Source organism: Thamnophis sirtalis, unplaced genomic scaffold, assembly GCF_051295495.1.
Source record: "Thamnophis sirtalis isolate CommonGarterSnake01/CBP01778 unplaced genomic scaffold, rThaSir2_p1.2 scaffold_4, whole genome shotgun sequence".
Lineage (NCBI taxonomy): Eukaryota > Metazoa > Chordata > Lepidosauria > Squamata > Natricidae > Thamnophis > Thamnophis sirtalis.
This window is the reverse complement of record NW_028261384.1, coordinates 6,686,247-6,696,680: the sequence shown is the minus strand read 5'-3', so window position 1 is coordinate 6,696,680 and position 10,434 is coordinate 6,686,247.

Here is a 10,434-nt window from a genome sequence, read left to right as displayed (position 1 = left end):
TGGAAAAAGAGACTTGGTGAGATCAATAAATTCTCATTAATGCACCTATTTTTCAGGCCACAAGATGGCAGAGTCGAGCTAGTAATTTTTGAACAGGAAATACAACCTCAGTGGGTTGAAGGTAGAATTCCATTGGATTAGCATCCATCTAAATCCATTTTCTAGCCAAACCTGTATAATGACATCCCTGTATATATGTCACCTGTATATAGTTTTCTAGCGAAGTATTTGCCTTTAACCTACTCTTTCTGCAACCTTTGATCTCGAAAGCACTAAAAAAGCAGAAGAAAACCAGGAAGTAGCAAAGCAGATAATTTCAAATGTTAACAGAAATGTATTAATGCCTTTTTCTAACATACAAAAGACAGCCTGGTGTTGGACATTCTTGATTTTTGCACTGAATTTGCTTTATTTAGTGAGAATAAAGGGTGCATATGAATTTAATAATAAAAAATTTTAAAAAAATATTGCAATATATTAAAACATTTGGGTGGTTTCCTATAGAAATATCATCATCATTTAATATTGGACTGACCTTGGGTGCTTAGTAGAACCAGGTAAAATAATTAGGTGGCACTGAGAGACATGGCAGGAGCCCTTATACCTCCAAATCCACTTTGATTTAATTCCATTTTACAAGTAATCCTTGACCTACAACTATTTTACTATTTTATGTCACTGAAAAAAAGTGACATGACTTGTTTTTCACATTTTAACAATCGTTGCACCATCCCCATGGTCATGTGACCGAAATTCAGGCAACTGAACCATATTTATGACGGTTGCAGCATCTTCGGAGTCATAAGATCCTCTTTTGCGACTTTTTTGACAAGGGCAGTCAATGGGGAAGCCTGATTCGCTTAGCAACTATGTTACTAGTTTAACGACTGCAGTGATTCACTAAACAACAAAAGAGTTGTAAAATGGGGCAAAACTCAGCAACTGTCTTGCTTAGCAGCTGTCTTGCTTGCTTAATTTTATACAATACAATAGCAGAGTTGGAAGGGACCTTGGAGGTCTTCTAGTCCAACCCCCTGCCTAAGCAGGAAACCTTATACCATTTCAGACAAATGGCTATCCAGCATCTTCTTAAAGACTTCCAGTGTTGGGGCATTCACAACTTCTGGAGGCAACTTCTGTTCCACTGATCAATTGTTCTAAATATCAGGAAATTTCTCCTTAGTTCTAAGTTGCTTCTCTCCTTGATTAGTTTCCACCCATTGCTTCTTGTTCTGCCCTCAGGTGCCTTGGAGAATAGTTTGACTCCCTCTTCTTTGTGGCAACCCCTGAGATAATTGGAAGACTGCTATCATGTCTCCCCTGGTCCTTCTTTTCATTAAACTAGACATTTTGAGCTCAATTGTTATCATATGCCAAAGTCTACCTGTAAAGGCCATTCACTTTTAAGGATCAAGACAACAGCTCCTATGTCAGATAATGTGCCCTTTTGCGCTAATGTCTTTAAACTGCAAACTCTCTTTGTAGAACTTACAACCCCATACAACTAGCAAAAAGTGACAAGGTTTCTTAAACATGTTGAACCTCAGAATCTGATGGGGTTTTTTTGGTCTCTTTGGTTAAGTGCCATCAAGTCAATTTAAGCTGTGTAGGAAGTTAGCACCCACCCCTCTCCTAGGAGAATGAAATATCCTGGGAAATATTGAAAAGGCAGAATATTATATTTCCCTGGATAAGAAATGGAGAAATCTGCTTTTAGGCAGGAAGCAGACTTACTCTTAATAGCCCCCACCCTTGTCAGCGGGCCATTAAAAGGCCTGAGTCAGTCTATTCTACATAACAAAGACATCCCCTTCAGCTTCAAAATGATGGGATTAAGGCGTGACACTATTAGCCCTTTACCCATCGCACCACAGGGCACCTGGGAGGAAGCAATGCTCAACCAAACCTGGACTCAAAGCACAGCCTAGAGAGTTGTCCCTACATGGCCCCATGGGAGTCTGACAACCAGTCAGAATACAAGATCAAGATCAAAGGCCAGAGAGGGCATAAAGCCAGGGACTTTCAGCATCTCACTCTCTTCTTCACCCAACATCTGGGAGCATCTGATCCCCTTTTTCTCCAGGACTTCAAACCACGTGATTCCTATCCGCCATTAAAATAATCTTTCCAAGCAGCCTCCGTGTTTCCAGTGTCTTTTTCCCCGCTTGGAGCTGAACCCAGAAGGACATTTCCTCCGACAGCTGTAAGGGACAATCTTCCCTAGAAGGACCAGGCCCAAAGTCAGTCTTTCAGGTGCTCCAGCACTGCCCCACAAATGCCACTTTGATTCGAGTTATCTACCTGGCTGTTGGCCATCTTTCTTTCCTTCCCCCTTTTTTCATCATTGGGGACTTCTCCAAAAAGCTGCATACGTAACACGTCCTTGGAGAAGAAAAACCTGAATCGATCTGTTCTGTTGAACCACTTGTTTTGTTTGCTTGGCCCTCCATAGTATCCCCAAGGGTAATTCTCCAGCACCTGAGTCTAAAAATCTTTCCATCCTGCTTCTTCAAAAACCTTTTTTACTTCCATTGAGTGTTGCAAAGGGAAGTTGTCTTAAATTTGTCAGGTTTGAGAAGCACAGCTCTGGAGATAGAATCATTTTTTTTGCACGTAACCCAATTCTTATCTTCCAGTCCAATCTGATTCATCACCTAGATTAGAATATTATATCAATTGGATCGTTCAACCCATTGGAAGCCTTTCTTTGATTTTCTATTTTTAGCCCAGTATTTGCAGACCTAATAGTTTTCTAACTGTGCCCATTTCTACTTGCTATAAGGCCGCTGCGCTCCTGAACGTCATTCTTTCGTTAAATGCCTTGCTTCCTTCCCCACCCTATTTGCAAATACAGTAACCAGGAAGCATTTCAGCAACCAAATCTCTAGCAAAAACCTGGCATCGTTTTTGCAAAAGCTCTGCCAATGTTTTTTTTTGCCCTCCTTCTCTTTCCACCCTTCATTGATTCGTAAACATTTCCTGTACAGGCTATCAGCTTTTAATAGGACACCGCCCAAGAGGCAGAAACAGGTAAATCTGCAATTCTACTCTACTGGAAAAATTCCAAGGTTTATAATGATGTGCTTTGTCCTTAATTGTGAGAGGCCTGGCCGCAACCGGCATCGTACAATAAAAGATTAGATCTGGCTTGAGAATCCACCTCACCTTTGACCTTCTCCAGGTGCCAATGAATGAAGAATGGAAACAGATGGGAAGCAGGAAAAACGGCAAAAACAGGTAGACTTATATACCGCTTCATAATGCTTTTACAGCCCTCTCTAAGCGGTTTACAAAGTCAGCCTCTTGCCCCCAACAATCTGGCTCCTCATTTTAACCACCTCGTAAGAATGGAAGGCTGAGTCAGCCATGAGCCGGTCAGGATTGAACTGCTGGCAGTAGGCAGAGTCAGCCTGCATTCTAACCACAGCTCTCAACCCTAGAGATTTGTCCACAGTAGTCCTCTACTTACAACTTCAATTGAGCCCACCCTTTCTGTTGCTCGGTGAGATATTTGTTAAGTGAGCTTTGCTCCGATTTCTGACTGTTCTTGCCACAGTTGCTAAATTAATCTAATTGCTAAGCAATTCTTAAATTAGTTAAAATAGTTATTAAGTGAATCTGGTTTTCCCATTAACTTTTCTGGTCACATAACCCTCACACATTGCAATTGTCATAAGTATGAACCAGTTGCCAAGGGTCTGAATTCTGATCACGTGACCATGGGGATGCTGCAACAGTCGTAAGCGTGAAAAACGGTCATAAATCCCTTTTTTCAGTGCCATTGTCACTTTGAATGGAGGCTAAATGAACTGTTGTAAGTCGAGAACAATCTCTATAGCAGTGTTTCCCAACCTTGGCGACTTTAAGTCCTGTAGACTTCAACTCCCAGAATTCCCCAGCCAGCATAGCTATAGAACCTATCAATGTCGACAATGTGTTGTACATGCAGTCCATAAATTACAACCAATTTTTTGGTGACCATTCAAAATTGCAATGGCGCTGAAAAAAATTACATGACAATTTTTCACATTTATGACCCCCTGTGGTCACGTGACCAAGATTCGGAGGCTCACTCCAGCGAGATTGGCCAAAATGTACCCAAATTTATCCCCCAAATGTTGGAGATGCAGCCACAAGCTTGGAACATTCTATCCTATGTGGTTGGACGTGCCCCATCACAAGTAAATACTGGTGCAAAATTCGGAAATGGTCGGAAGAAATTACAGAGCGAAAAATAGAACTCAAACCAGAAGCATTCTTATTAGGACTAATAGAACAAAAAAATGGATAAACAATCTCAATACATAATCATAACACACACACACTGCAGCCAGGATTGTTCTCGCCCAAAACTGGGGGGGAAAATCAATACACCCGCAGATGAAACTACAATCAGGAAAATACTTGAATACGCAGAAATGGATAAAATGACAATAGAACTTTTAAAAAAAAAGAGAGAGAGAAGAATCGGACTTCTATAAAGTACGGAATAAAATAGCAATAGCAATAGCAGTTAGACTTATATACCGCTTCATAGGGCTCTCAGCCCTCTCTAAGCAGTTTACAGAGTCAGCATATCGCCCCCAACAACAATCCGGGTCCTCATTTTACCCACCTCGGAAGGATGGAAGGCTGAGTCAACCCTGAGCTGGTGAGATTTGAACAGCCGAACTGCAGTCAGCTGAAGTAGCCTGCAGTGCTGCATTTAACCACTGCGCCACCTCGGCTCGTAAATGTATAAGTGGCTAGAAATCAGAAGCCAAAACAGAAAATAGAGAATATAAATATATGGTGATACAAATAATGAATATTATTATAAGCGTTAATGTTAGGTCTGCTACATTATAGGACAAGATTAAAGCAATAGGAAGGCAATGCATAAAGGAGAACTGTAAAAGCGAAGCAGCAAAGCCGATATATAGAAAGCTGTAAAATTACTGTATATTATTGTTATGTATGTTCTGTGTTTTGTTTTTCTTGTTGTGCCTTCTTTACTGTTTTTAAAGATTAAAATACTCAATAAAAATTATTTAAAAGAAAAAGATTCGGAGGCTTGGCAACTGGCATGTACTTATGACGGTCGCAGAGACCCGGGGAGGGTGTGTGTGTGTCACGTGATCCCCTTTTGCGACAAGCAAAATCAACGAGGAAGCCAAGTGAGCTTAACAACCATATTACTAATTCAACAACTAAAGTGATTCACTTAACAACTGTGGCAAGAAAGGTCGTGAGCCACCCAGGGTCATTTAGATGAGCTAGAGGTCCATATAAAATCAAAATAATAACAACAACATCAACAAAAACAACAACAACAATAATAATGTCGATGAGAAGGAACATGAAAAAAACCGCGAAATACCAGGACTTAAAAATCGAAATTCAACGACTATGGCACAAACCAGCAGTGGTAATTCCAGTGGTAATTGGCACACTGGGTGCTATTCCAAAAGCACTGGAATTACATTTAAAACAGTTAAAAGTTGACAAAATCACCATCAGTCAAATGCAAAAAGCCGCACTGCTTGGATCTGCATGCATATTACGAAAATACGTTACGATGTCCTAGGCCCCTGGGCGGGGCCCGACTAGTAACCAATGCCAAATCCGGCGAAACAACTGGCCGCTGTGATACAATTCTGTTATTGCGATAATAATGATGATGATGATAAAACTTGAGATCTGGTGTTTTGTAAGGCTTCCACTCACACACCAAGTACTTTCTGCAAGGACACTATAAGAAGGGCACCGTGAGAACTTTTGCTACAAAAACTAGCCGTTAACCAGGGGCGCCGGACTGCTACAGGGTTGCTTGAGTTCAGGAGAACCCGTAGCTAATGTTACGGCCAGTTTGGAGAACCTCCAAATCCCACCCCTGGCTTGTGTCTGCCCCCCCCCCCCTTCGGAGACTCCATGCGCCCTGTTTTGGATGCGAGGTAAGTGCAGGGCCCACACGGAGGCTGGTGGGGCGGAGGAAACTGGCCATCTGGAAGTTCCAGGAGGCCGGAAGCCTGGAGGGCCTCCAGAGTCCAAGGGAGGCAGTTTTCGCCCTCCCAGAAGCTCGAGGAAAGTCTCCGGAACCAGGCGCAGGTAAAGACTAGGCCACGCCCACCGTAACTGGAAAGAGAACCCGATTTTTGAAGCCCAGAATAGCTTGGCTCCCTCTTCTTTGGGGCAGCCCCTGAAGTATTGCAAGACTGCTATCATGTCACACAAACACACACACACACACAGTGTTTCTTTTCATTAAACTAGACATGCTCAGTTCCTGCAACTGGGTGTTTTAGCCCCCGGTCCTCTAATCATCTTTGTGGTTGGTCTGTTAGAAATCTGAAGGGTTGCAATGCGACCAGTCGTAAATCAAGGACTACCTGAACTTCTGAAGGAGATACCAAGGTAGCAATAGGACAGAGCAAGTGTTCTTCATCAGAAGTGCTCTCGCCTCTCTGGAAGCCCTCAAGTTGGGGGCAATGGTTGATAGGTAATATTAAGCAGATCAGAAAGGTGGGCAGTTCGGCAGTTTGAATCCCTAGCGCCGTGTAACGGAGTGAGCTCCCGTGACTTGTCCCAGCTTCTGCCAACCTAGCAGTTCGGAAGCACGTAAAAAATGCAAGTAGAAAAATAGGGACCCACCTTTGGTGGGAAGGGAACAGCGTTCCATGCGCCTTCGGCGTTGAATCATGCGGCCACATGACCACGGAGACGTCTTTGGGCAGCGCTGGCTCTTCCGCTTTGAAACAGAGGTGAGCAGCGCCCCCATAGAGTCAGGAACGACTAACACATATGTGCAAGAGGAACCTTTAGCTTTACCTAATTTTAAGCAAGATCTCTCTGCCTCTTTATGCATGATCAGGCTGGGTCCACTCCGAAGCCCTTTGATAAAAAAAAATGTCATCTATTGGAAGCTAAAAAGGATCTCTTCTTGGTCACAAGAAGAAGGAACAGCATCTCCACCAAGATTCATGGGCTCCCACCTTTGATCACGCTTAAGATGTTTTTTAAAGCTTTGTGGTTCTATCAAAGTCAGGGTCACGGAAGGTCCTGAGCTCCTGTTCTTTGTAGACAGACTCCCACGCAGGCACTAGGAGCCACTTTGATGTAGTGTTTAGGATATCAGACTAGAAACTGGGAGACGGTGAGTTCTAGTACCATCGTAGGCATGAAAGTCAGCTGGATGATTTTGGGACAATCACCAGGAAATGGAGAGTTCTAGTCATGCTTCAGGCATGTAAACTGACTGGATGATTTTGGGACAATCACCAGGAGATGGAGAGTTCTAGTCCAGCCTTAAGCACGAAAGCCGGCTGGATGATTTTGGGACAATCACCAGGAAATTGAGAGTTCGAGTCATGCTTTAGGCATGTAAACTGACTGGATGATTTGGGGACAATCACCAGGAGATGGTGAGTTCTAGTATCATCTTAGGCATGAAAAACAACTGGATGATTCGGGGGCAATCACCAGGAGATGGTGAGTTCTAGTATCATCTTAGGCATGAAAAACAACTGGATGATTTGGGGACAATCACCAGGAGATGGTGAGTTCTAGTATCATCTTAGGCCTGAAAAGCAACTGGATGATTCGGGGGCAATCACCAGGAGATGGTGAGTTCTAGTATCATCTTAGGCCTGAAAAGCAACTGGATGATTTGGGGACAATCACCAGGAGATGGTGAGTTCTAGTATCATCTTAGGCCTGAAAAGCAACTGGATGATTTGGGGGCAATCACCAGGAGATGGTGAGTTCTAGTCATTATTTAGGCATGAAAGGCTGCTGGGTGACCTTGGACCAGTCACTTCCTCTCAGCCCTCGGAAGGAAGCAATGCCAAACCACTTCTGAAAAACCTCCAAGCAATCTCCTGGAACCAGAATCCTAGCCTGCCCAGAATGAATGATCAGCATATAATTATAATAAATAAATGAACTAAAAAAAAAAATCAGACATTTTGGAAACAAAATTAAAAAAAAAATTGATTCCCTGTTTTATGCCTTTTTATTACTGTGTGCCACCCGGGTGGGATGGGGGGAGACTCTAAATCGTATACATAAATAAACTAGAGAAATATTGGCTTTTCCCCATCAATAGACTGCCAGAGACGGAAGAGATGGGGGGAAGGGGTGAAAAAGGGAAGAGAAGGAGAAGAAAGGAGGGAAGGAGGGGAGATCGTTTTGTGTGCCTTGCCCAACTCTAAAACCTCAACCTCTCAATTACAGTCTTAAAATATCCTTCAAGAAGCTAAATTATAATGTGTCAGGAGCCAGGAGTTGGAGACCTCCGTGGAGAGAAGGATTAGATTTGGAGAAGGAGAGAGATGGGGAGGGAGGGAGAATTCTTTTTAAAAAAAATAGCAATGAAAGTACTGGACTAGAAATCTGGCAGTGTGTCAACACAAAATTTCTTTCTGGCGTCTGTCTGTTTTGACATTGGGGACATCTGCGCATCATGAATAAATATTTTTCTCCGTTACACCCATTTACAGGAAGAAATACAGGTAGCCCTCGACACAATAGGACCCAAAACTTTTGTTGCTAAGCGAGAAATGTGTACAGCGAGTTTTGTCCCACTTTACGACTTTTCTTGTCACAGTTGTTAAGTGAATCGTTGCAGTTGTTAAGTTAGGAACACGGTTGTTAAGTGAATCTGGCTTCCCGCGGACTTTTCTTGTTAGAAGGTTGCAAAAGGGGACCACGTGACCCAGGGACCCTGCAACCGTCACAAATACGAATCAGTCGTCAAAACATCCGAATGTAAACCACATTAGCCTGGGAATGCTTCAACGGACACATATGTGTGAAAAATGGTCAAAAGTCACCTTTTTTTTCCAGTGCCATAGTAACTTTGAATGGTCACTAAATGAACCTTAGTTAAGTCGAGGACTTGTTCTTTTTCCTGAAAATTGGCATTGTAGATATAGTATCTCTCTTTTTGCTACTTCTGCCTTACTCCCACCAAGGAAAATAAGAGGAGAAAGCAGTATTAGGTATGCTTTATTGCATTAATTGTTTATAAAAATAATAAAAGATGTTAGAATAGAATGAAGGAGGGTGGGACCTTGGAGGTCTTCTAGTCCAGCCCCCTGTTCAAGCAGGAGAACCTATACTATTTCAGATAAGTGACTGTCTAGTAGTCTCTTCTTAAAAACCTCCAGTGATGGATCACCCACGATTTCTGGTGGCAAGCAGTTCCACTGGTTAATTGTCCTCTCTGTTAGGAAGTTTCTCCTTAATTCCAGGTTGCTTGTCTCTTTAGTTTCCATCCATTATTTCTTGTCCCGCCCTCAGGTGCTTTGGAGAATAATTTGACCCCCTCTTCTTTGTGGCAGCTCCTCAAATACTAGAGGAAGGGTATACATTTAAAAAATAATTTAAAAAGGTAAAGTACACCATTAAAACCTACACGCATGTACTTGTCCCTTATGAGAAATGAATAAATGAAAAATTCTGAACGTACCAAGTTCTGCGATACGCAGCTCTAGATCAGGGATGCCCAACAATTGTAACTTTTAAGATTTGTGGACTTCAATTCCCAGAATTCCCCAGGCAGCCATGCTGGGATTCTGGGAGTTGGAGTCCACGGGACTTTAAATTGTCAAGGGGAGACAGCCCTGATCTAGATATTTCTTTCTACGGCTGTTTTGTCTCTCAATGTGATGCACAGGGAAAAAACAACCTCGACTTTCAAACATTCATTAACAGTTAAAGGTAAAGGTTCCCCTCACACATACGTGTTAGTCATTCCCGACTCTAGGGGGCGGTGCTCATCTCCGTTTCAAAGCCAAAGAGCCAGCGCTGTCCGAAGACGTCTCCGTGGTCATGTGGCTGACATGACTAAACACCGAAGGTGCATGGAACGCTGTTACCTTCCCACCAAAGGTGTTCCCTATTTTTCTACTTGCATTTTTTACCTGCTTTCGAACTGCTAGGACAGCAGAAGCTGGGACAAGTCACGGGAGCTCACTCCGTTATGCCGCACTAGGGATTCGAACCGCTGAACTGTTGACCTTCCTGATCGACAAGCTCAGTGTCTTAGCAATTACGACACTGGAAAAAAAAGTGACTTATGACTGTTTCCCTTTCTTACAACCATTTGCAGGTCACGTGATCAAAATCCAGAGGTTTAACAACTGGTTTCGATTTACAACCACAGCTGCGTCCCGGGGGGGGGGGGGGCGCACGTGTCTCCCCCCCCCCTTTTGCGAACTTCTCACAAGCAGTCGACGGTCGAGCCAAGACTCACCCCACAACCATGTTACTACAACAACTGCAGGGGTTTGCTTAACAGCCATGGCCATAAGGTGGAGCAAACCTCACTTAGCAACTGTCTCGCTCAGCAACGGAAGTTTTGGGGTTTCAAGGGTGGTTGTAAGGTCGAGGACTACCTGTGGATCAGAACCTCTGGCCCAGTTTGGACCAGCCTGGAGGTTTTCAAGAGACCGA